The following is a 27,917-nucleotide window of genomic DNA, read 5'->3' as shown; positions in this document are numbered from 1 at the left end:
ATCAATTTGAAATCAATTATTCGAGCAAAGAGTATGGGATTTATGGGAGAAACAGCCCCAGCAAGCTACTGTATATGCAGCTGTCAGTCTCTGTGGCAGGGATTCCCTGCTTGCTCTGCTGGTCTGTGCGGTGAGTGTGGTTTTACGTTTGTCAAACTGCCTCGGACGAGCGGATCAATCGCTCGTGGCTGAAAGCAGTGAATCCCCACACTGGAAACTATTTTTAAGGAGTAGTGTGTTTAAACTGGTTCATGTGGCAGAAACATCTTCAGCATTCATTTCTCTGCAATGAACGCCTCATACATGTATTTGTTAAAACTACATGTTTCTCACAATAAGCCACACATCCATCACCACAACCTTCTCACTGGACATACCCGCACCAAAATAAACAACACAGCGGGAGCATGAACGGCTCTAACATGGCAATAAAGGTGTAAATCTAGGCTGGTGTGTATCTGTGTTTGCACACCTGTCATCTGTGCATATAAACTGACCTACGCTACATTGCTTGGCTGTCAGTATCACTCCATTAATCTTGATTTAGCACATAATATTCCTCAGCTCAGAACTGCAGACTCGACCACCAGACAGCTATGCGCGTTTACATGAATGTCCTCACTGACTGAACATAGATGAGACACATTTTAAGGGCTCCATCTACATTTAAAGGAAAAGGGAGAAACAAAGTATAGCTCACTTTGTCACAGTACATGTGAAGCTCATTAACAGCAACTGTTTGATAAGCAGAGAAAGAGGAAACAGACAGTACTCTCCTCCTACTAACAATTTTGTCACAAACCTGCTGATGGTATCGAAGTAAATAGGCACCATTTTTTCCTGCTAACATCAAAATCAAAAAGGTCCACCGCCAGTATTCTTAAGCTTTTACTCTCAGGATTTTTCATCCTCTCTAATCTGGACCACTATTTTGCATTTGAGAACACTGCTGACATTGCACTGGAATGCCATATTTGCCATTTGTTCCATCTTGAGCCACAATAAATGATTCTTGGATATGATCAGCAGTTCTTTCCACTGCTACATGTGACTAGCATGCAGCATTTCCTCATCGAAAACAACACAGTTTTGGCCAAGGGCTGTGCAAACTACTGGCATAACTAAAGCATCACAAAGAAATTCTTTGAATGTAATAAGAATGTACTCATTTGAAAAGAATGCAAAGTATGGATATAAATCAGATTAAATGCCTAGAAAAAGAGAGAAGGAAAAAGAAGTGAACCTCTCTCCCCAGAATTTAACTTGAGTAAATGAACCCATTCTACTCCCTGCAAACCCAAGAGGATACCAAAGCAACGCAAGTGCTGACGCAAGCTTAAATCCCTTGAAATACCCAAAGGAAGTGCAAGGATTCACCTGCAGAGTCTGCAGTGGTCTACTGGCTTGTGTCCAACATTAGAAATAAAGCATGGCTGAGAAAAAGCAAAGCAGTGACTATTACAGGGATTTATTGTGTTTGCCGTAGCAAAATATGAGGCGTGTGTTGTGAAACGACTCGGGTAATTAATGCAGAAAGCTGCCATCTACAGTGGAAAATAATGTGTGTGTATGACTGTTTTCACAGGCAAGAAAATGAAGCATAGAAAGGGCTGATACAAGTGTCAGCAGCATAATCGCGTAACATAAAATAATCTCCTAAGAAGCCAATGAAGTTTCTTCTCATTTAGCCCTTTAATAAATTATTCATTAGTAAAATATTACTTTTGTCTTATAACGGTTGTAATTAAACCTGACAAATAGGCCCCAGGCTTTATTAATCACCCAGATGTATTTTTTTCCTTGTTTGTTCACAGACTCAGATGAACCGTGTCCTGAGACGACCTTCTCCCCCTGAATGAGGTGTGGAGACTCTTGGTCTATGTGGGGGAGGGGGGCTCCGTTTAGTTTCCTGGGTTGACTGCAACATCATGTGACACATGGTGACTCACTAATGAGTCCGCGTCTGGCACAAGGTCAGGAGGTGCATATTACGGTCAAAAGATATATTTTGACGGGGGCTTGAACTCCACAGCGTGACCCTCAGTTTAATCGACTTCTTAGAATAGCACTAAAGCTATGCTGTTAACAGACCAGCTCGGTTAAACACATACTACTACCATGCGAAGAAATTACGCAACATGTTAAATTACTTTAACATGTTGTCAAAAAAATGTGAGCTATAGCAAAAACACCCACAAAATGTAATTATGCTGGAAAATATTACAATTTAATTCCATCTCCCAGTGCGGTCCAGAGGGAGCAGTTTTGACATGAAGCAGATCTCAGCCATAACTGAAAGGACTGAGAGGCCCAGCCTTAAAGTCTGACTTAAACGGCGACACGAAGGGAGAGATTCAGACAAACACAAATCACTGCCAAACATTGTTACTTACAACACCCACTCCACGGCACATTTCCACTGCCAGCTGCCAGATTCAGTAACAAAAATATTCAATAAAAACAACCTCTTATTTTATTTTAAAATCTGTCCCACATTGTAAATTAATTTCGGATGAGCTATTGGAAAAAACAAACAAACAAAAAAAACTGGATTGAACACTTTCAGATGTTTTATGTATGATCAGTAATTAGTTACTGATTACTTTTTTCAAGTAACTTGACCAACACTGATGATGACTTAAGAGTATGGCTCTGTTGTGGACAATGTGTAATTGTGGCTATCACTACCCTCTAAATTTGAGCCTATTGGATAGACCGGCTTGTAAAAAAACAAACAAAAACACAATCTTTGGAAGATGTACTTTTATGGCCAGTTGTAGTAATGTAATTCTCTACTTTTGTACCCTGTAAAAACAAAAAATTCTAACATTTAAGAGTCAGCTTGGTGATTTGCTCTTTGTTCAGTGCAAAGAATACAACAAAAAGTTTCAGATGAGAGAGACGTAAAGTATCTCACTGTTTACCAAATCCACTTCAAAAACAGAACTAGGGCAAAGAAATAGAAACCCCTGGTACTAGATCTTCTAAGTCCAGCAGCATAACAAAGACCACATGCAGTACTATACATTTCATCCACCCACGCTTCATGGTACACAAAAGCACCACAGAAGCAGACCAAGGGAGCATTCTCTTATATTACTTCTGTTCTAGAAATCACAGCAGAATGACCCTCAATTACACTGACAAATACAGCTGTACAAGTAGAAAAGCAACAGCCACTAAACTAATGATTAAAAAACTATTTACTATTGAAACACACTGGTGGCTATACAGGCTTCAAAACATTGAGAGCCCCCAATTTAGAAGCACTGGAATTGACATGATTTTACAAAAGATTGAAGCTACCAGTCAAGAAAGGTCAAGAGGAGTGCTCATGCATCTGTTTATCGAACCTATTAATCAAGACACACACACACAAAAAAGTATTTTATGATGCATTTTTCCATTTACAATCGACTGTCAGGTCAGTGAAGCCATCTATCCGATATGGACCTGACCACTGTCAGGTCATGTCAACCTCAGAGCGCTGAGCTGTAACACTCCCGACTCCTCATCTGCCCTTTACTGCAAGTCCATTTTCTGCTCTAGTGTCATGAGGGGGCTGTAATGAAACAGCCTATTGTGCACGACAGAACTGCACCCTGCCTTTGACACTTCCACAGTGTGCGAGCGTGCTCGTGTACGAATGTGTGTTTGTGTTTTTAAGTGCGCGTCAGTGCGCTCCTACTTTCCCATCCTTGCAAAGCACAAAGCGGTTGTTTGTTGCACTACAAAAGCCCCACAGGCCACCAGTGCTGAAAGCAGAACTTGTGTCAGTTTGTGACTATGCATTATATGCTTAGCGAAATATCTGCTTTTGTATCTATACGAGCAAAATAATGAAGAAATTGATGGCAGCCAATTTGTATTTCCTATGTGCATTTGTGCATGCGGTCAAGATGTGGCCGCATACTCCCAGCCTGCGTTTCATTGGGATGTGACTGATGATTACAAGACCCATCATGTGGCTCTAAACCAGAGATCTGCACCACAAAACCATGGCACACAAACAGACATCCATAAATCTGATCATTTACAGCTGCCAGACCAGACCAGGCCAGACCCCCGTTCTTCCATCTGAGCAAAACTAGCCAAAAAGAAAGAAAGAAAAAACAGAAGCAGAGGTTATCGAATCATATCAAATTTGGCTGTGAAACAATTCAAATAGAGCACATGCACAATCAGGCACAGGCACAAACACAAAGTAAAACAACCAACTCCTCTGGCTGCTGTCAGGACTTATGAGTCACAGAAGAGACAGCTGTTATTCATCAGGGAGACACCCATTCTGATTATAATTAAAACAGCTCAGAGCCATAAATCAGCGTGTCAAGTCCTTGGAAAGACCACTTTGATTAATACTGTTAAACATGGTCATCACAAATCTGTCCATGCCGAAAGACAGTGCAGCCACCACAGGGAGGAAAAAAAAAAATGCATCTCTTACCTACTACAACAATGTCTTTTCACTCAACTTCAAAACCTATTCAAGCACCTTAAAAATCAATACACAGTTCCACCAAAGGAAGAGGATTGTAGTAAGCTCTGCCCCGCTATGCTGTAGGGCTGGGTTGAACATCATTATATCATTATCCATGTCAGATATGCCCAGCCTTTTGTGATTTCCAACAAAGACTCTCCCTGAAAGTTCAAGAACTGCATGGGTTTTTAATTTCCACCATCTATAAAATCCATCTTGGGTTGAATGCTTGCAGGTTTAGAACAGCTGGCCATCTCTGCAGTGAGAATTGTTAAAATCATATAATTCAAACCTCCTTTATCCTGAAGATTCACTGAGTTTTCTCTAAACTGAACCCAGCTTAGCATGTGTTTGGACTTGTCTTTGACTGGGAAAGTGTCCGAAATAATGGAAGAAGTAGGATGGATGTGTCTCGTCAACTTTGTCCATCTTTAAGGAAATGTATCACTATACGGTTTTTAAATAAGAGCAAGTGTTGTTTACTCCAAATTTAAAAAAAAAAATACATACATTTTCATATTGACGTCTACAATAGTTTGCAGAAATGTTAGGCTGACTTAATATCAGATATGATTACAGCACTCTACCCTAAAAGTAGATGGATTTAAATGTAAATTCTAATAATATAAATGAAAAGTGTCTGTGTATATGCCTTGCCAGTTTTTGGATCAATTTTTATTAACTAAAACTACAAAATTCATTCACAAAGTAACTGGAATACAAAAACTAAGTTAGGCTGTTAAACCATATCTCTGTATATTCTTTCTTGAACCTTAGTGAGTAATAACAATATCCTTGGACAGTGAACCAAGGCTTTCCAAAACAAGAGAACGTAGAACTAAGCAAAGCACTGCACTGGCATGTCATCATCACCTAGGACTAGCATATCACTGTGCACGTTGTGATCAGGGTGAGGCACCACAGCCAGGTCTGAACACCGCACACACTTTACTGAAGGAAATCTAAAGGAAGAAATGGGAGCCAATCTTCAAAAATATGTTTTTAGATCAAATGTTGCTGGAGACAAGTGCCATTTACAGCACACTTTCAGTCTTAGCATTACTGCTCCTATAAATACTCGGGTCTTGTGCTTCATTTTTTGAGCTATTTCGCTTATCAACCTTTCTGTGCTGACACTCTCACTGTCATTGGGCAGCTCGGGTTTTATACTTCTGTCATTGTTGTTACAAAGACCTCGACTATTAGGAGATGCCAACTGTTTCTATGACTTTCAGCCACTCATAGAAACAGTCATATTATACTGGTTTACAAAGAGACAGGACAGATGTAAAAAAAGGCATTAAAGTTGCTGTACACAAGTCAAATGAAGAACAAGAAATATTAATTAAAATCATTTTCCTTAAGTTTATTTACCACATTGTTGTGCACCCATTTCACAACAGCCTCTATTAACGTTTGCAAGAATTTAAATGATGCTAGTGTCTCTCATAGCTCGTCTGCTGTAACATCGCTGAATTATTATTTTTTTTAAATTATCTTCATCATCCCTTATTACATCACTGCTCTCTTAGCAGAATGGAAAAGCTGCATTTTTCCCCTCAAAGCTGGGAGGCCCCAAAAACCTCTGATGATAAATACGTCAAAGGCAAGCTGATTGTCGCTTATGTCTTCTCAGCAGCAAGAACATACAGAACAGTGACATTTTGTAATTTTGCCACACGTTTGCCATATTTACTCGTTAGAACATGCCAGTATTCCAAGGACTTCAGCCTTGTTTGATTAACAGATTCGTTATTACAAGAAAATGCAATTACAAAGATGCTTAATACAGTTCAATAGTGTATATTACTTCTGAATTCCTGCTGCAGGATAAACAAAATCGCAGAAAGCACTACGAAACTCATTAAAGGATTACATCGACAGACGTTAATCCACTTTCTATTGTGGTATAATTTATAAATGGAACATTAGAAGCTTAGCCAGATGGCTTAGCTGCAGTTTGCACTTTAAATGGCAAATATGTCCAAATCACAAAGCTGTCAGCAACGGATTCCCACTGGAGCTGAATCCTTGTCAAGAACAATACTAAATCAGTTGGTACAAGAGAATTATTGGAATGAAAAAAAAGAGCTATCCCAACTCGGGTTTGTTTTTTTTAACAAATTTTAATGCAAAACAAAATTTTAGCTGCTCAAATGTTGCTTGGAGATTGAATATGGGTTTGGTAAAACTAACGTAAAAGAAAATGTACATTAGAAGGATAATAGTGGATAATATTATCAAAGAGGAGTGCTCCAGCAGTGCTCAGAGATAAGCACAGACTCTAAAGTACTTTTGTGTCTGCAGTTAAATTTGCTGGGACCTGAAATGTTCTCATACAGGAATTAAAGAACCAGACAACTTGGTATGTAACACTTTGAGACACACCAGCAATCAGAGCTACGCTGACTTCTTCTGACCTTACAAGCTCTGAGCAACTACGTCTGAGAGAGATCCTTTAAAAATATCTGACAGAGAAAGAGGGAGAGCGACAGGGTAAGATAAGACCGAGGTGCATAACGAGAGACAGATCAAGTAAAGACATACAGAGTGAAAGAGGAGTGAGTGAGAGGAGGGAGATCTTGTGTCGCTCGTACGTCAACGGCCCAAAACAGAAAGCACAAAGCACACCGCTGCTGTAAACACAGAAAAAGATCCTTTCATTTATCAGATAGGAAAGAATCAGACTGTGGCTAGGAGATCAAACTCATGGGAGTTCCCTAAAATTCAATGAGTCACAAACATACTACAGATCAACAGTGTTGCAGTGCTGAGCCAAAAGAAATTGTTTTAAATATAATTAACAAGAAACACAAAAATTTTTGTCTTACATATGGATGGCTGGAATCAGCTTTTACTGGCTCTGATCCAATAATATCTTTAGGATTTGGAGAAATACCTCCAAAGTGCTGCTGCTCTGCTGTTAGTTTCCTCCACATTACGTCAGCTTTGGGTGATGACAGATACAGAATAAAGAACTCAAATGAATAGATCGGATCATGTCACCAATATCCAGCTTTCTGGGCTAGTATCAGACTGATATCCGATCCACTACTGTCAAATTCCTAGAATTGAATGAATTCTAGGATTGGCTTTCAAACTAAAAGCAATACTGCCATATGGCCCCCACAAACTCAAACTACAGGGGACAGGCACACGATGCTTCCATCAGAAGACTTGGAAAAAAGCTTTGTAGTTTCAAATTCTGAAGATGGTCAAACATCCAAAACCCATTTTGCAGTGGAAAAGGGTTCTGTGGGCTTCTGTGGACAGTGGAAGTTTATTCGAGATAACAAAATTCTAGGACATTAGGACTATCATTTGAAAACAGAAGAACGGCAACCACCAACCACGAGCTTTATTTATAACCAGGAATCATACTTGAGGTTTTGAACTGGAAAATCTGCACAAAACCAGAAAAGTTTCTACTGTGTGTCCAGGTATGTAGACAGTTGTATATGTTTAGAAAAGAAAAAAAAACCCCAACTGTGTTTGTCGGGAAATAAAATTCATAAAAGATCCATTAATATTGGTTACAAACTAAAATAAATCGCGCCACGTCATAAAAAGTGCAAAAGCTTTTGCACTGTAGTCTATGCAATCATCCTTATTAGTTGTAAGATTTTAAAACTCCTAATGGAAGTAAAATAAACACAAGGTCTCCACTATAAAGCTGGTACTGACTTAAAATTGCACTGGAGCAGAAAAAAAAGAGTGACAAATAGGCTTAAAAATATCAGTCACCAAAAGTGGAAGCAGACTATGTGTTAACAGCCTAAATACACATTAAAGGCGATTAAAATTTGAGCTACTTTGCAGAAGGGAAAGGTCTGGTGCTTTTTTCTCTACAGAATGACTTTGAGCACATAAAAACTCTGGCCACAAGTTTACCACTGACCGAAGCTAAGTCAAGGCTCTCCACAAACCTTTCAGTATTACACTCCATGTACCTCCCTTTGTCCTTGATAAAACCATAGAGGAGGGTGGAGGCATCTGGACTACAGACCGAAGAAAATAAGAACTTTCCATTTCACTCAACACTACATTTAAGACTTTACTCACCATCCTCTGTTCTGCTGTAAAATAATACTCAAAGCAGCGCTGTGGTGTTTATGCAGTGAACAGGTGTTGCGAAAGCTTGTGCAGAAGCTTAAATGGTGCGTGCTGATGTCAAATTTCTTACCTCTCTGGGGACTGGCCGAGGTGATGACGTCTCGCCAACTAGGACAAAAACAAAATAAAAACTTTTTTTTTTTACTTTCTACCTCCAAGTTCAGTAAAACTCTGAGCCACATTGCGAGTCTGTGGTGAGGACATCTGACACAGAGGCTGATGCACCCACTGGTTTAAACATTTACGCATTGTGCGCTTATGAAGTCTGTAATCCTGAAACACAAATACAGCAAATTAGCCAGGAATGAGTGAAACAAACCTAAAATCAAAGGTAGAGAGGCATCTCACAACAAAAGTAATGAAGTCTACTTTTCCCCCTCAAGCCTTTTCATTATCCCATCTGAGTAATTTAACATACTCCCAAAAATCCAAACAAAAAAGAAGACATTTAATTAAGCTAAAATCTGAAATGTCTCATGGACTTCCATCAGGAATGGTCACAATGTGTTAAACTAGGTCGAAGAACAAGACGAGTCTAGAGTCTAGATTACGCAGTCTTAGGAGCTGAAAACGGCCACTTGAGGCTGCCCTCAAAAACCAATTGATCCCCAAAGAATTTTCGATTAAAATACCCAACTCCATGCATGAATGTAATATTTTTATAGTCTGTTACAAAAATTGATTTGGGTCTCTAGTGAATTTACTCAAGTCCACGAAGAGGTGCCTTTCTGTATTATTCACCAATTTGGATCCAGTTGATGCTTAAAGTTAGGGGCATGACTGCTTCACCTGACACGTGTAAATTGCTATCTAGAAGGCCGCACCTTCAGTAATTCAAGTCACTGAATTGGACCTCTGCACTGTTTTTTGTGCTGTTGATAACTTTAGAGTACTTTTAATTGAATTATCTGTCAAATATCATGGCTGGCTGTGGTGACTGTTTTACTTTCCATGCTTTTAGGGGTTTATACTGAGACGTCCCTGACCTTGTATCTAACCAGCTTCCTTACAAAGGAAATTGTAAATGTTCCCCCCCCCCCTCTTCTTTTACAAACGTTTAAGAGTGTACTTTAATTATCCCTTTACTACCATTTCCCAGTAGTACCCTGGCCATCACTGGATGTGGCTCATTTAGAACTCATTATTGTGCATGTATGAGCAATTGCACTGGTCTCAGTGTGTGTTCTAGGTCACAGCGGTCAGCAGTTTCCAACATAGAGACTAGGCTGTGCCTCTGTACTGTAATAGCGGCTACACCAAGCAGCAGGAGGCCTGAGGGACACGGTTTGCCTTTGATAGACATCCATGTCATCTGCATAAACACCAACTGTGTCAACACCAGGGAGCATGGGTCACTGTAGAAGAACGCGAGTGCAGACTGACAGCATGTTAAATGTGTTTTTGCTAAGTGCTGCGCCTGAATTCCATTCCAATGACAATTGGTAACTGGGAATCAAAAACATTACAAAAGTGTAACAAATATGGAACAAGGTAGTGCGAAAACATTGGGAACATTTAGGCTTGGTCGGTGCTTTTTTAGATCAACAAGTAACTGTAACTTAAGTAGGCCTGAGAATAACTTGAGGAATACCTCAATTTCCATACCTGGATGATTGATCATGCATCAAGACGTTTTGGAGTATATTTATATTTTATTTTACAGGATTATCTACCCAATAGTATGGTCTTCTATGAGGTACAGGCCATCCAAGAAGTCTTTCTTCAACTTTGATGAATGAAATTCTAACATTTTTTTTTCTAGTTACTTTGTAATACTTTACAGGTACCCACGTTTGCGTGTTATATGCCAGCTAAGTTTACAAGTAATATTTATAATAAAGCACTGCTAACTTAGTACTCTATCGAAATGTGCGAAGATTATCTGGTTCCACCTGATTAGTACTCCAAGTGATCATCGTGAGTAACGGGCAGAACAATTACATCCTCTTCCACTAGAGGGCAGTGCAACTACCCGCTATCATTAAATGGGTTGCCAACTGCCAGTAAAAAAGACGAAGAAAAAAATGACGCAATAGACATGCGTGACGACGCGTGATTGCAAAAGATAAATATTTGAAAAGAAAAAGTAGTCGATCTGATCTGGGTCCTGGAAAATTCCAACCCAGATGAAGAACCTATCATGAATACTGGTCAGAATAAAGCAAAAAAAAGGTATACTGGGGACAAACAGAGTCAATTCCACAATACCCGGTGCACGGGGAAAAATTATGAATATGCTTTTTGTGATATTTTTGTTTGTTTGTGTGCCGTACGATTTTTCTAATGTGAAATATATGTGCTGTGCATCCTCTAGTCTAAATATGGCCATGTTTGGCTCCAGAAACATCAAAATGGTAAAGGGCAGTCCTTAGAGATCTCTGCTTGGATTATTTCTGTTACTGTTCAGCTAAAACCCATCAGACAGACGAAAAAGAGGAGTTCCTGCTGTCTAGATTACCTAACTGTGGACACAATGACTGGAATTGTCAGCTGGTTCTAGAAATATGCATTATTGGAGCACTGCATGAGGCTGTATAAATGTAAAAAAGCACCAGATTTTACAGTAGTTATGGAAACACCTCTGTCCGGGTTGGCTGACTGAACAGGAATTGAAATCACCTGGTTGAAATGTTTTTGTGTTAGTGCAGGTGGAGAAAGGAATTTTCCTCCACTTCTCAGGTGTGGACTGACATGAGAAGTGTGAGAAGCATGAATCTCATTGACAGAGGGTCTGTACTCTTTTACAGCTCCGATGGTGAACTTCCTTTTTAAACAAAAGCAGAGAAGTCCGCAGACCACAGAGTTCTTTGGCTGAGTGATCCGACAGAACTCCAGGGTTCTTTATTCAGACCTTGGTATTCATCTACCCCAACTCTAGTAGCACAGCAAAGCCAATGATTTAGCTAAACCATGGCTATTGTGCTTCCACACTTTCACACCGTCAGCAGAAATAATAATTGGCATTAGAGAAATGGAACTAGCAGAAAGAACTGCTTCAAGTCATTAGCAATGCCCAGCGCTGCACTTAACATACTACTCACTTTTTCCTTGGGCGACATGCAGGGACAGTTACATAACCGTTTTTGCTGACCACTGTGGTGGCCCTACTGATTGGGAGGATGTGACTGTCCAACCATGCAGCATGACCCCCTTTAGCCTTATTACATAAAGTCCAGACAAATTAAGTGCAACTTTTTAACCATTTGCTGCTTTAACCTCATTAAGGGAGGTTACTAATGAAGTTTTCAACCAATTTTAGGTAGCTTCTAATGGAGTGATAGCACCTCCATGTCATCAGCTACTATAGAGACCTCTTTTAAAAAATAAATAAAAATAGACAAGATGAGAGAGAACTTTGCTTGTAGACTTGTTAGTTTTGCAGCAGTTACACAACAACTCATTACTCTGATTTTGTCAAAAGGGCTTAGAGAGATGAGTGAAAACCCCAATGGAATTTTGACAGTCTTTAAATTCAGACTCATGAAGAAGAGGACAGGTGTTCCCTCTACAGCTATCGACCAGATTTATCCACATTGGGAGTAGACAGCCAGAAATCAGGGCACACAACAAAGCAAAAAACTATCAAATCTTGAGGACAACCTAAAGGAAATACTGGCATGCATTAAGATTTGTTTATTTTCACCATCAGTTTCAGAACAGATGGCTGATAAGGCAGGCTGTCAGAACTGTGCCCGTTCAGTAGGATGCAGCAGCAGATGACAGTTTTTAAAAATGTTATTCGGATGTAAGACATAAACCCATTTATGCAAGTAAACACACATGGACTCGTGCAGCTTTGTTAACTGACTACAAGCATGCAAGCCTTTACCTTTTCTTCAGTTTCTACAGCTGATTTAATTACAGTACACAGAATTACCCTCTAGTATTCTCAAATTAAATCAAGGGAAATAAAATTAGAAGAGACATATTACATTTAGCTTGCTTAACTTTCACTCTTAATTGTTCTCCTTGAGTTCCAACAGCAGTTTGTCAGATGGTGCGTTACTGACGTGTGTGGATAAATTCTTCCACAGCTGTGCTACTACTGTGTTAACATTTAAAAGTGAAGAAAATAAAGTCGTTTTTCACATCCAGTCATTCATTTCCAATCTGTTCAGCTGAAAACAAACAAACAAACAAAAAAAAAACAACCCCCACCACCAACAACAACAACAACCACAACCCCTGAACTGAACAGTTTTCTCCACCTTCTTTTTGCAACAATGTCAGACCTGATGTAAGCATCAGATGTGCAAACAATTTGTGGGGCGTTATCTTGATTCCCACTCTGAGTTATGAGTTTGAAGTTCAGGAATTTACTAAAATATTTCTACGATCCACCAAACTCTATTACCGCAGCCCACTACAGAACTTGCCTCTAGTATATTCTACTTCATGCGTATCCCTATGATAGAGTACAAGTTGTTTTTGATACCCACTCTTCCTCAATCTGTTGACCACAGTCAAAATTTCAAAATCACTTAAGCCCATTTTAAATGTTTCAGAAGTAGCAATATCTAAATATGACATCAGACATGCCAAAACAGAGTTTTATTTCCTTTTGGATATTATGTTCTCCATTAGTCAAAAGATTGAGGATATATTTTAGTCCACTCTTAGAAAGTGTACAGGTAAAAATGCCTTTCCACTCATGCTGAACACTGAAAGCACTTCTTCAATACAACCCACATTCATTTATATTGCTTTTTATTTCATACACTTTTTAATCAAACAGGCACAAACTTCCCAAAGTGTTTTTCAGAGGTTCAGTATCTTGCCCATGAAAGCTTTAACACGAGGACTAGAGGAATATTAGGATTAGTAAACTACTAGCTCTTCCTCCTGAGCCACAGCTGCCCCTTGGTTTCTTTCAGTTTAATACAACCCTGACTCATGACCTCAAAAATATAAATATATACATAAAAACTAAATATTAGAGTGAAATTATACTAAACTACACCTATGCTTTTTATAATTTGACTAGTCAAAATGAACAATGTGAATGCTCGCATCAATAAACACGCCCCACCCAAACGGAACAGTTCTCCGTCAACACAAGGCAAACCAGTTTTCATTAATTAAGCATCAGATGAATCCTGTGTGGGCTACAAAACAGCTCCAAACACTAGCACCACAAACCCATAACGGCTTATGCAGTGTTAAAAAAAAATAAATCTTTTTCATCACTTTAAGACTCCACAACAGCATTTATTCAATAAGAAACTCACTGACCAATGATATTATCATGTTCATGAACTTATAAGATAAACTTTCAAGACTAATATTGTTAAATATTGTCCATTGTTCTTATGCAGTGTCAGAGCCCTCTGTTGCTCTCTCAGGTTCATCTTGTGTTCGTTGTTGGCAGTCAGCCACACTCACAAAGCCCATCTGAACAGATCAGACAGCTGCTTTAACAGGAAGAGAGTCATGTTGAAAGATGGGTTCAGGCAAAGTACATGACAAACACCATCCTGGATACAACCCCAATAAGCACTCATTTTTGTTACAGTTTATTTTATTAACAATAACAACTCCAAAATGCGATACACTGTTAATCCCAGAAGATAAACTCTCCTCTTTGTTTAGGCGAGAGGTCAGGCTCAGCCGTGCATCAGCTGAAGCTGATGTGCAATCGAATGAAACACAGAGATGTCTTGCTCAAGGGCATTTAAGCGGTACTTAATGGGAGCGCCAGTCTGGTTAAACACTGATCTGACACTTTGAACAGATATCAGTCTTAAGTTGGCGGGTCTATTACGTCTTTACTGCACCATGTATCAGCAGCTGTGCACCAGCTAGGACAGCATGGAGGAAGTTGCAAAGGATCAGCAATTTGGACATACTTCATATTTGTTACATCAACAGCTTTTCTTTGTATGAATGATTCTTTTCCCCTTTATTTTTATTTATTTAAGCTAAATTGCAAGTTGGCTGACCCAAAATGAAAACCCGATCCGTATGATGCTTTCAGAGCCGGCTCTTAGTCGCTCTCACTCGCTAATATTCCATTTAAACCCTCGTCAGCAAGCACTTAATGGGACATGATGTGCTGTTGTCAATTCAATTAATATCATTATATCATCTGATATAAACTTAATTGCTTCACACTAACAAGAGGTGAATAACGATAATAATTTTTTCATTATTTTTTCCACTGAATTCATCTTTGGCCTGTTGTCACTGGTATCAAATATTTGTTAGTATATTTTTAGCCAATAAATACCATTTTGGTAAATTTATATTCTTGGATACATTTGTTACAAATTTATTTTCTAGAGTTAGGAAAGTAATTTCAAGCCTGATGTTCCCTTAAAAATAAAAGAATGACCTTCAGCCGCTTTGTCAGAATGAGGAATATAGTTCATCAATTTAACACTGGCACCAGATCAGTCCTCTCTATCAGCAGATACCCAAAGTCAAGGTATCTGCGTCATATTGGCGCCATCAAAATTGGATTATTTCTCCCCAAATCAATGAACGAGTTAGCTGATTGATGCATTTTTCCAAGACATTATAACATTAACTATCCTAATAAGTTCAACTGAGCTTCAACTTACAGCCTGTGTGCAGATGTGCTTTTGATTTTATTTTGAAGGTGGTTGTAAGATGGATGTTTCTAACTCTAACACACTTCATTTCAAGATTTTCAAGCTCTGCCAATGAAAAGATTTCCAATAAAACTCAACACTAAAATGACCAAGACTGATCTCTCCTGTCACCACATATATATCCAAACAATCTGGAATTTTACAAGCACATTTATACATAAAACATAAAGCTGTTTTGCTAAATATTCAAAGGCTTATGACTTCAAGTGCCCAGTTAGACACTAAAAGCACAATAGCCAACATGGAAGTTTGTATTGTAACAAAGAACAGCTGAAAAACTGAGCAAAATGTTTACTGTTTGAGATGGGTTTTTCCCTTTTAAACACACGACATTAAAACTGCATTAAAAGAGTTTTAAACCCCCCCTCCCATAGATTCTTGCGAAACTCATTTCCAGCAAGTATTTGGCATTCACTGTATTATTGGTGCTCTCATTATGTCCATGATGGAAATGTTTTGGACTTGAAAAGTTAAACTCACTCCCACACAGATGTGTCACAGATCGATTTGTCATGATTTCCCCTTACTGTGATGTTCCACAGGCCATGAAACACACTTTTCAGGCACAATAAAACAGATTGAGATTCAAACTACTGACAAGTGTAGCAACACTGCTTTGAGCACAAGACAAATGACACTCGTGCAAGTTAAAAGCAATTGTTCTTGAAAACCCATACTGTGTTACCGGCCCATCAAGGGCTCAGAGACAGTCTGCAGGTATCACACGACCGTGTTGCGTTTGTTTAACCTCACACCCAAAACATATCAGTAGCCATCCTGAAAGGACGGAACAAAAGATGGTCCCTGCCAGAGATTTCCTCTGCTGAGGTAGAGGAAATACAACATTCCCATACTTCTCATCCTGTGACAAGAGTCCAAACATGTGACACAACACCACATACATCTGATAGGGTATCTCCTCTAGACTGCAACAGATACATCCTCAGTGGAAACAGTGTCTGAGAGTGAGAACTGATAACTGTTTGTCATCTGTTTAAAACGCTTAAAGGAAAAACAGACTCAAATTATTTTTATGATTTAATCAAAGTTTAATATGGACTACTTCAGAGTACTGCTGGGAACTAGAAAAAGAGCCTATTTGCCCCATATTGTTTTCTCTTTATTGGCTTCCTGTTAAACCTAAACCGGATTTAAAACCACATCATCCCAACAGAGTACTTTGAAAAATATTCCTAGGAACCACAAGAACAAAGTAGAATGGGAAGCAGAGCCTACAGCTTTCAGGCCCCCCCTTTTATGGAAACAGCTCCCAGTTTGGATTCAGGAGAGCAGATTAGATTAGGCTCAACTTTGATAAAACTTGTTCAGGTCACCCTGATCTACCTCACCGAGCATGTCTTCTTCACTCACTGTTTATTTATACACCACTTTGCATTTATTCATTAGCTATTGTTAATCTCTGGCTCTCTAACAGTCCATCTTCCTTCCCTCACCCCCCAGCAACCCGTCCCTGAGCCTGGTGCTGTGAGAGTTTCTTCCTGTCAAAGGAGACTTTGTCTTTCCCACTGTCACCAAATGCGTCCTCTCATGTGGTCTGTCTGTCTTTATGTCTGTAAAAAGCTGAACTGAAAATTACCTTTAAAAAACAAACAAACCCTTTACAAAAAGGTTATACTATAAAACAATGTCCAACTATCTATACCACACAATATAGTGTCTTCTCCCAGCTATGTCCTGTGTCCAGGGAGGAGACACAAATACGTTGGGGTTGCACAATAAAGGGCATCTGCCATAAAAATCTACCAACTGAGCTACAAGCTGTGTAAACCCCTTCATAATAAGGCAGCCATTAAGTAAAGTAGCTCATGTTGGATAAATAATGGATAAAATAAATAACAATAATTTATAATGATTAAGCCACCTGTAAAACATCATTATGCATCTTCTGAACCAGTGTCATTGATTAAACTTAAATTAATATTGTGTATGTTATTACTGAAAGACATTTATACAATCTAAACAGTACCTGGTCATCCTAATTTCTTTACTTATACTTAAAACTGAAGGTGCAACACAATAATTCTGGCTTAGCTAGTGATGAGAAATAAAATTTGTGCTAAGAAAAACAGAACAAGATAACTCACAAATCTAAACTGACATATCGACATGACTTGACAGACTGAAATACAAATGCAGCGTTTCCTCAGTCTTTGCTTAATGACTTTAGGGCGGATCTTTTCTTTATAAAAGTGCAATGTTGCAATCAGAATACACAGGATATTATGCAATATTGCTTCTTAAGTAACTTAAACTCATAAGATATAGCAAACACTGGATGTGATGGAGTGCAATCTGTTATCTTACGACAGCCTGTTTATTTCTGTTCCGTCTCAGCAGGTTTCCCTCTATAATGACTGAGAGACTACGGGCAAACAATCCCACAGCCAGTAAGACCTACAACAGATAGATTCTGTGCTGCAACACAGATACATATATTTGTTTGCGCTTTTAATTTTCAGTTAGTATTAACCAATTTCAGAAACCCATGGACAAATTATAAAATGAAAGATGTAAAATTAGCATCTAAAAAGTAAGAAGCACCATCAGCAAGAACAGGAACATAAAAATGTGCAGTTTACTTAAATTCAATGAAATCTAAAGGGAACCCAGGTGTATACACATCAATGTGCTGTTCAAATACACAAACATGTAAAAGAGTGTAATGTGCAAACAAACACAAGCCATGCGCACACACAAACTACCCTAAAAACGTGCTGTCGGGGCTAGTGAACAGAATGCATCACTAATGACATGCAGCAGCCCTCCAGCAAAGCTAAGGCAGAGCAACAGCACAGTGTAATAAACGCACTGCTCCTGCACATACAGTATTGCGATTTGTCTTGCAGAAACATTGACCTCGATACCAGACTGAGGTGGGAGTTCAGAATGAGGTAAGGTCCCAGCTTTAGTAATGACGTCAAAGCACACATAAAACCCTCTGGAATATTATACTGTATTTGTACTGGAGCTCTCGAGGACAAACTTAAAAGTTGTTTTAATGATAGCCTGAGCTGACCAAGTATTCGCTTTCAGGAAACTGTCAGATTTAAGGTAGAGTGCAGGTGATGAGCTACATGCCTCTGTACATGTAAATTGTTTTTTTCCCTCTTCAACTTCTTTTCCACCATCAAGTTACACCCGGACACTTTACCAAGGTTTAAACACTCAAAAATTTGCTGTTGCTTAAATTTCAGTGAGTCCTTTCATAGCTGTCTGACGTGTACACATTGTTCCAATGCATTCTGCATTTAGGGAATTTCAAAGACACTTTTGGACACATGGGAACTTTTTTGACACTTTACCTGTGAGCACGCAGATGTCCAACACAGTAGAAAGTGCTAGAAAAGGAAACAGTCTGCCGGCATCCTAACAAGAAGTGTGTATGAGGTTCAGCTGCACTCATGTGAGAACAGAACTGGCAACTGTGCAAAGAATTCACAGCAAACAAGCAGGTGCAGCGGGTGTCACTCCTGCACGCCCAACCTACCCTATAAATAAATCTGAGTATAGAGCTCGGTATAGTGACGTCATCAGCGACTACATTATGGAACCATTGTTCACGCAAATCCAAGCAGACAATGGAATATATGGAGGTAGATGCTGCTTTTGAGTTAAATTGTGGAGATTGCTGTGTTGTAAAATTACACAACTGCACATTTGAGTAAGGTGGAAGCAGCAACAAGGATCTGATGTCACGGAGCCAACTATATATGGCTTGGCTAGCAGTTGAGTTGGAAGAAGAAAAGACATCCTAAGCAACATTTTGGAAATTATGTTGACCACCCCATTGTCACGTTGGTGACTAATAACACATGTAACTGTTGTGGTTACATGTCATAATGCTGTTGCTATGTTACACACCTTAGAAGTGGCAGTCACCTTGGCTGTAGCTACATGGCAGCATAGCTAGAATATAGGAAACTCTTTCTACAGCTTCTGCAATAGTGCGATGCTGCCCCACTGTTACACGTCAAACGCACAGAAGTTGGAGAAAATGGGAAACCTGAACATCGGTAACTCAACCCCTCCTAACATCGCTCCTTTGCCTCGTTTAGCTTCTCTCCGTGTCATGCTGCTGATACCGCTGCATCACATCTTATTACAGGTAATTTGGGTGTTTTTTGGGTGGTTTCTGACTTGATTCTTGAAACATTATCTGGAGTTCATACCACTATAATGTGATCAAGGTTGTTGCACATCTGACTCTACCAAGTTATATGACTGTCAGATCTCAGGAGTACAAGTCTACATAACTCGATCATCGATCCAGCAAACAGAAAACTTACTGCAGTTTAAAATATCCGTCTGCCTTCTTTGGCCTCTTTTGAATTCACGTTACAACATTCATGCAGCATGCATACAAGGGTGGCATGGCCATGTGTAATTCAGCATAAGAATTACAGCGTGGATTTGCTTCATTATGATTCTGTCACCAACACTCACCGTCCAAGTCCATTTACTGGTACCGGTTACCTTCAAATACAACATTTCATTAAGGCCAGCTGTGACATGTGCTTAAAATAACATCAAATGATTGCTGAGTGATCCCTGGGAAGCACAGGTGCAAGAAAACCACATGGCTGACTGTCTGGGGTTCTCAGTGTCATTAAAATCAAAACAATAACAACTCTCACTGTGTGCCATATAAACGTCAGCACTGTTTTGTAAGAAGACATTGAGATTCATGTCGCATCTTGTCACACCCTACCACAGCACACAGGCAAATATAGCAAACTAAAGCATGACTAAGGATAACAAATAGTTTCCAAAACAAACTCAAGGTCACACTTGACAGTGCTGATGCTGCATTTTAGTCGAGCACAAGAGTTGAGTAAACAAGCTGACCCACATAGCGATAGGACAGAGGAGCACAGTACAGTACATACCCACACCAACACCAGGTTTCAGCAGCTAGCCGAGGCTCAGCGCACCTACTGAGATTTGTCACAGTGTGTGATGTGACAATACCATGGTGTGCCCCTGTGCGTTTCCACAAGGAGGAACCAAGCCAAGGGCGTGCCTAGCAGATGATGTGGTAAATGTAGCTGTTTGGTCACAGAGGCAATAAAGTGTGTTTCCTAAACAAGGCCAACCGGAGTTCACTCTCTCACACACTTACTTTCACTTCTTTTTTATAAAAAATACTGAAGTCACAAGTTAAACGATATCCAAGAATAAACAAAAAAATTATAAAAAAAAACAAAAAAAACTGTCAGAACCCAAATGGCCCACAAAAATACCACATTCAAATACAGTGGCCAAAGTGACAAGTTCATAACGGGTCCAGAATTTCAAAAAATTACCTAACCGACTTTGAAACAACCAAGCTGGTAACTGGGAAACAAATGCCACAGTATACATATATTTATACTGGCTATATAAATAAATCATCTGATTGTTGCATACAGGCCTGAACTGTGTGCTTTTGTACTGTTTGAACAGGAGTTATGGGGATGTACCAGTCAGGCCAATGCTGAGGTTTTTGTTTAGGTTAATAATTGTTGGACCTTTTGCATCAGGAAAAACACAAACATTGTTTATTAGCTGGATCCCAGAATTTCCATACAGTGTGTGAAAACAGAATTTCAGCTATTAGTCATACTCAGAAATGGCACTAGTGCATCCTTTCCAGATCCCCCGGCAGCAAGGGGATCAACACCCATAATGATGGCATGAAGGCATCCATAGAAGCTACTCACATGACTGGAAACACACGCACACACAGGATTAGGCTCCAATTAGGCTGACATGTACATGCTGTGAGGAATGGATTCAGATGACATTTTCTTCCCTTTGTCAGGAAATATGCGAAATGACACTCTGTTAATTGAGCAGATTCTGTGACCTGGAAGATTTCTCATCTAATCTCCATATTCATGCACAGTAATGGGAAAATGCCCCCCTACACACTCAACCCAGTGAAAACAGCAGTGTGGTTCTGTGACAGTGTTGCAACTACTTGCACTTTAAATTCTGATTACACCCACACATAAGCTACAAGTGCTACAAAGCACTGTTTTACTTTACTTTACTTTCTTTTTAGTTGTTTGAAGGGAACCTGCAAAGTAAGAATGTCATTGCTCTGCAGAGCCATTTGTGTTTTGCGGTGTACATGACAATAAACATCTTGAATTTTGGTTCTTGGCAGTTTCCAGTGGGATCTGAAACTTGTTGACCTGTGTAGAGAGACTTTTAATAAAGCGACCACCAGGGGGTGGTTCATAGGAGCCATCATCTGCCCCGAAAGTTCATTTGGCTCCAAGTCTCCTTCACCAGTGGTCATTGTCTGGCCGCGTTGCCATAGTTCCTATGCTCTAATATCTATGGAAACGCCTTCGAACTGCGTGAGTAGACCCATTGTTGACTCTCTGTCGGGCCTGTCCTCACACACACGCTCACAAAAGAAACTATACAGTGAAACTAATGCTGTAAATATCAACACACATGCACATATTAATAAACACACCTCCCCAAAGCTGGATAGAAGTCATTTCTACTTCACGCTGGGTCAGATGCTTTCAGTAATTCATCCGCCCACAAGTGTATAATAAGGTTATTCTAACCCCACCCCGCTGGGACCTCTGGCAACCAAACAAATGTGTAATCTAAACACCCAGCCCACATGCATATCTCATCAAACAGCAACGTCAGTGGATGCACAAAGGCATAAAACAAGGAACTGTTTGGCTCCGTCTGAGACCTCGGAGTCAGGGGAATCGACGTATAAAAAAAATATGGAAGACTGATGCAGGAGATTGAGCGCAACAACAATGTAGTTTGTCGAGTTTTTTTTTTTTTTTTTTTTTTTTTTTTTACACACAAATTATTTTTGGATAATAAATTGATGTCATTGGCTAAAAAGCAGCTATTTTGTTTACGTTACCCCTTGAAGGAAAGTAGGCCAAATAGTCGAGAATGGAAGAGGATAATGTTAATCTCTTGCTCCATTATAGAGCTGGCCTTTTTTTTTTTTTCCCCTTTCTTTTTTTTTTAAAAATGGTAATTTTTTTTTTCATTAAGTCTTCTTCCTTTGCTACTTTATTGGTGCGTATTCTAAAGTGGTTACCCAGTAAATGTTTAACGTATAAGCTTCAACTGCTGAAAAGAACCACAGGCAATTGAAACTATGTGGAGATTTGTACACAGACATCAATGGGACATTTTCATCTACATGACTAGTAAATGTGCTGCCATGGAAACTTGGCCCTGTATTACTGATGGCAAATAGTCTAGAACAAAGCACTAGGGTGGAAATTCCTGTATCTGACAAATATCCTTGCAGTTAAACTAGCTTACCCACGCTAGTTGAGCTAGCCACAAGTCCCCCCAACACACAAACATATCCCAAGTTGAAAGGTTTAAAAGGTTGTGTATTTAATGGCCTAATCATTTCAAAGTTATCTAAGCTCATCTTATTGATTTAAAATAAATATAATCCATTATTATCATTACTACTACTACTACTACTACTACACTTACTTAGCACTTAGTTCCTCCTACGCCGAGCGGCGCATCGGGCAGCTAATGACCTCCATCGATGTCGGTCAGCGGCAACTGCTTTGGCTTCATCCCAGGCAATGTCAACGGTTCTCAGATCATTCATAAACGTTCGACACCATCTGATCTTTGGTCGGGGTTGCTTTTTCTTGCCAGTGCATGGGAGCCATGTAATGGTGATCTTGGCCAGACAATAACGGGGTAGACGTCAAATATGGCAAAGCGGAAGCGCAGTCAACTCTTGAGGTCTTCCTGAGTGAAGCCCAGCAGAGCAATGTCATCCGAGAAGTCCAAGTCGGTGAGATTACGTGCTTCGTGCCAGGGGACACCGATGCCAGCTTGGTCAACTGATCATTGCATGATGAAGTCAGTTACAAACAGGAAGAGGAAAGGGGATAGCACGCATCCTTGTCGGACGCCAGTATTGATCTTGAAGAAATCTGTGCAGCCGTCATCCGTCCGGACGCAGCAGCAGGAGTTGGAGTAGAGACCATGAAAGGCATCTACAAACTGCTGAGGGACTCTATAGTGGCGTAGGATAGCCCATAGAGTCGGCCGGTGGACGCCATCAAAAACCTTCTCGAAGTCAATGAAATTAATAGAAATCTTCCTTTGGTATCCCAATGTTGGTGGTGCTGGTGGTGGTCAGAGGGCCCGGTGGCGCCAGTGTCCGGCAGCCTCGCCTCTGTCAGTGCGCCCCAGGGCAGCTGTGGCTACAATGTAGCTTGCCGTCACCAGTGTGTGAATGTGTGTGTGAATGGGTGAATGACTGAATGTAGTGTAAAGCGCTTTGGGGTCCTTAGGGACCGAGTAAAAGCGCTATACAAATGCAGGCCATTTACCATGTTTGTTCAACAATCATGCGGAGGGTGAAGATTTGCTCGACGCACGACCGGCCACTCCGAAAGCCAGCCTGCTCTTCTCACAATTGTTCATCCACTGCACGTCGTAGCTGATTCAAAAGAACGAGGCAAAGCACTTTCCCGGGTACCGACAGCAACGTGATGCCCCACCAGTTGTTACAGTCATCCAAATCACCTTTCTTTGGAAGTTTGATGATGACACCTTTTGTCCAACATGCGATGTTGACCAGCAGGCGTTTAGGAGTCTTGTAAGGGCAGCTTCCAACTGGGGTCCACCATGCTTCAGCATTTCGGGGAGGATCTCGTGCAGGCCAGCGGCCTTTCCACTCTTGAGGAGTAGAATCAATGTCTTGACTTCGGCGGCGCAGATTTGTCCAATATCAACAGGAAGAAGGCCCATGGAAGGTTTTTGGCCTTGAACAGGTGGAGTGGCTCGGGTTGGTTCAGAGTATCGCAGAAGTGTTTGGCACAGCGTTGGTCTCTTTTCAGCTGCAGTAAGGAGGACGCATCCATTTTTGTCTCGGATTGGGACACAGCGGCCACCACGAGCCCCAGTTAGATCTCTTACAATGCGATATAAGGTTCGGGTATCGTTCCGGTCGGCTGCTTCTTTGTATTAAAATAGATTTGTATTACAAATCTATTTTAAATATCACTGGATTTTAAATATCCCTGGATTTTGGACTGAGAGGCTGGTTGATCATATCACTCAGTCCTACTCAAAACAATTTTCCATTCAGATAACATTGTAGCTCAAATGATAACAATAATAAAAACTTAAAATATTTTAGGTGGTTTGCATTGCTTTCTGTAAAACAAACAATGAGCCTTAAATTTCAGATTTAAAGTCTACAAAGCTATATTGTTCACCTGGGTAATAATACAGCCAAATTAAAATGCCACCGCAATACATTTGCCATCTTGTCTCATTGGGTGTAATAGACACACATACACATGCTTAAACAGCATGGCGTTTCATCCTCTCCAACCTTGTGGGCCTCCATCCTGTCTGACCAAACCCAGAGCAACTTGCCGAAACATGCCAAATGAATGACAGAGAGAGAAAAGTAAATCTAAGATGATAAAATTAAGCCAGCATGTGCACAAACGCACACATTCCCCAACAAAAGGAAAACACTCGAGTCCAAGACTCAATCAATTTGCAGTGAGAAGGGAGAGTGGAGCCACATGTTTTTGATAAGTCCTCTAGCAGAGCAGGGTGAGGTAATGATGAAGTCATCTCTGTCCTCTGGACAGGTTCAAATTCACTGGGCTGTACGCATTTTAAATAGCTTTGGGCTCACAAACACGTATACGTTTTTCTTGTGCAGTTCTGCGCAATAAAAAGACTGCATAAAACATTGAGGTGTGCAGGACGTATTAAGGCCAGGAAATAATAAAGGTGCACTAACATGTGGTCACTAAAGCAGCTCCTAACATAAAAAAAACAAAAAAACAAAACAAAACAAAAAAACATTCATCAATTACCTTCAGTCTTAATATCTGCCTCCTTGTTTTTCTATTCCCGTTTCCACAAAACATTACCAAGCAATCCAGACTTACTATAGACACGCCTCATTAACGGTCCCTACAGACTGCACCCACTCAACCAGTCACAGCCACTCTGTTATTAAGTCACTTAATCTATGAGGCTGTCAGTCCAGTCCCCCACCACAATGGACATTGTACTTCCTGTGCCTGAGCATTCATCTGAAGATTAACTCAGTCATGTCTTGTGCTATTATAAAACTATTCATAAGAGACAAACAAGAGATCAGCTCAGACAGAAAGACGGCAGTTGTGTTGAACCCAAAGACTCCCTTCTGCTTGGCTCGTAAAGGTTCTACGCAAATGTAACTGTGTGTGCAGAATACAGGTAAACATCATAGGAATTTAATTAAGATGCAATGTAAGTTTAGTTAACAAGCTCCAATTTGCTTTCCACCACTATCTAGCACGAGCTGGTTTACATCACTTTACCAATAATCATTTGACAGAGGGTGAGTCATAAAGTACTGAAAGTCATATTGGTGGGGAAATCCAGTTAGATCACCTGCATGTTGCACCAATGACACCGTACAAGGAAGGGCATACAGTATAGTGATAATAAAGGTAGATGTGCTGGTAGATGGAAATTTGGGAGGAAAAACAGAAATCTTCAAAACCATATCAGGAAAGCATGACCGAGTTGTGTGAAAGCAAAGCTTTATCATAAATTATCTGCAACAAAAGCTGGATAAACTGATAAATGTTAGTCATTTTCCCCCTCCACTCTGTCAAAGCCCAATAATCTGCAATATTCCTCTTCTTCAGTCAACTAACATTAGAACCAAGAGACAGAAACCTCACCATCTCCCCTCCCTTGAGTCTCCAGCAACTGCAATATTCATGGGGACCTTACGAAACACTTGGAGTAAAAAACACAAGAGAAAATTGAGTTTGCATCAGAGAGGATGTGCAGAGGTGGAGTAAAAATAAATATGGAATATGCTCCCCCCGTGCAGTCACTGGTCTGGGTTAAATAGCTCAGTTATAGAAAGTCCCTGAAGGATTTTGAAGTAGGGCCCCTTCGATCTGAGTAAATCAGAGAAAGGGGGGAATACCGTTTTAGATTTCACGTCCATATGGCAAACATTCACAGCTTTTCAAAGAGCTCTGCTGAGCAAAATTAAAAGAGGGGAAGAAACAGAAACAAAAAAAACAAAAACCCAACATCAAGCATGTCAGGGTCCAGGCATTTTGGAGTCAATTATCATATTTGTCTGGGTTCGTTTTAGGTTCGGACAACCAGACTTTGGCATGGAAATGGATATCCTTACAGAGCCTTTACAGGTTGTGAAATATCTCATACACAGAGGTGCTGATGAGATGGGGTGACATAAAGGCACAAAGAAAGCGAGAGAGGGATGGAGGAAGCTTTCTTCCAGGCTTCTGAGCATAACCAAAAAAAAAAAAAAAAAGGGGGGGGGGGGGGGGGGAATATGGGGGAAATTTAGGGAAATGACAGCAAGCAATGAAATACAAAGGAGGAATGACTATAAAGTGGGTAGGTATTTTGAACTGCCCCTACAGTGAGTGATATTCACTGTTTATTTAAAGAAACCAGATATGAAAAGATTTTTACTAACCAGAGGTGCTTCTGCAGGAGAAAGAGCTGCCCAGTTAGACTTCAAAAAAGGCTTTATTGTGGGCAAAGTGGTACTCCCAGATAAAACTGAAGCTTGTCGTTTCCACTTACATCCAGAGAGCAAAAGTTCAACAGTTTTGCAAAAAAAAAAAAAAAAAAAAAGGGTTTATTTGCTTCTGAACCACAAGTCTTGATTGATGAAAATTTGCTAATAACTCATGTGATTTAAGCTATAAATTTAAAAAAGAAAAAAGAAAAAAGGATGTAGCAAACATCACAACAGGCCATTTTTAATGTTCTTACACATTCTGGATTTGGAGATGTCAGACTCAATTTGAAACTTTCTGTAGATGAAAAGAAAACATCCTGATTACAAGGATTTTGTTGTACACTTTTTAAGTATTAGAAACCGGCTAAATGCTAGACATGTGTAGACAGGCATTAGCCATCTCTGAAAACACATACTGTATGTTGAAATTGGGGATGCTCCACATATGGCAGACATTGGCTCTGTTGACCGAAATAAGCTGATCATGATTGGATTAACTGATGACAATGGCTTCTTTCTTTGTTTATAAAGCTTTTATGTCGCATCACCTGCAAGCTGGCTGGATGTTGGATAATGAAGTGATAAAAGGCATAAATAAAAGGGGAGAAAACAAACATTAAAAAGAATACAAACAATAAATTATTAATAAATGAATAAGTTAGTTGTTGTAATTTAAACACTGTTTTTACACTGGTGCAACACTAATAGTAAAGCTGATAAAGGACACTGAGTGCAGGTGCAGAAGGTACTACTATAGTATACTTGACCTTCAACTTTAAAAACTCACTGAAAATGAAAATGTTATAAATCCCTATTATAAAAGGTCAATAAAAGGACTCCCAAGCTAGAATGTTTTCCACTGTTCGAATGAATAAATGAAAAGCTGTGTAGACCCACGGTACATGTATTATACACCAAACATGTGAATACCTGCAATGAGGAGGTCTCGCGTTAGAAGCAGCCAGTAGATCTGCAGGCGTGCACTTGTCCCCGACCTTCTCTGTCTCCGACTCGTTCAGCTTCAGCTCAAACGAGCAGATGTCCGGTAACTTTCACTGACGTTCAGGCAGTAAGGTGGTGTTGACCCGCTCCCAGCGGGTAGAGCAGGCAGCACGCATGCTGTGGAGATCATATGCCGGCTGAAGCGGAAACACGA

The 27,917-nt window shown here is 40.0% G+C and overlaps 1 protein-coding gene across 2 annotated transcripts in view; it reads right to left on the bottom strand.

Annotated features, from left to right (window-relative positions):
• add3a (adducin 3 (gamma) a) overlaps positions 1–27,824 on the bottom strand; it is a 98,428-nt gene extending 70,604 nt beyond the window's left edge. The window contains exons 1-2 of one of the 2 annotated variants that reach the window (XM_080302774.1): positions 27,692–27,801; positions 8,664–8,701 (exon numbers count right to left, since the gene is read on the bottom strand). The gene's annotated coding sequence lies outside the window, so the exon portion shown is untranslated. Of the gene's footprint in view, positions 1–8,663; positions 8,702–27,691 lie in introns of both variants that reach the window. The other variant, XM_080302775.1, reaches the window with a different exon arrangement.
• Positions 27,825–27,917: the final 93 nt, after the last annotated feature.

This window comes from Astatotilapia calliptera, chromosome 6 (genome assembly GCF_964374335.1).
Source record: "Astatotilapia calliptera chromosome 6, fAstCal68.1, whole genome shotgun sequence".
Taxonomy (NCBI): domain Eukaryota; kingdom Metazoa; phylum Chordata; class Actinopteri; order Cichliformes; family Cichlidae; genus Astatotilapia; species Astatotilapia calliptera.
This window is presented reverse-complemented; position numbering and strand designations above follow the sequence as displayed.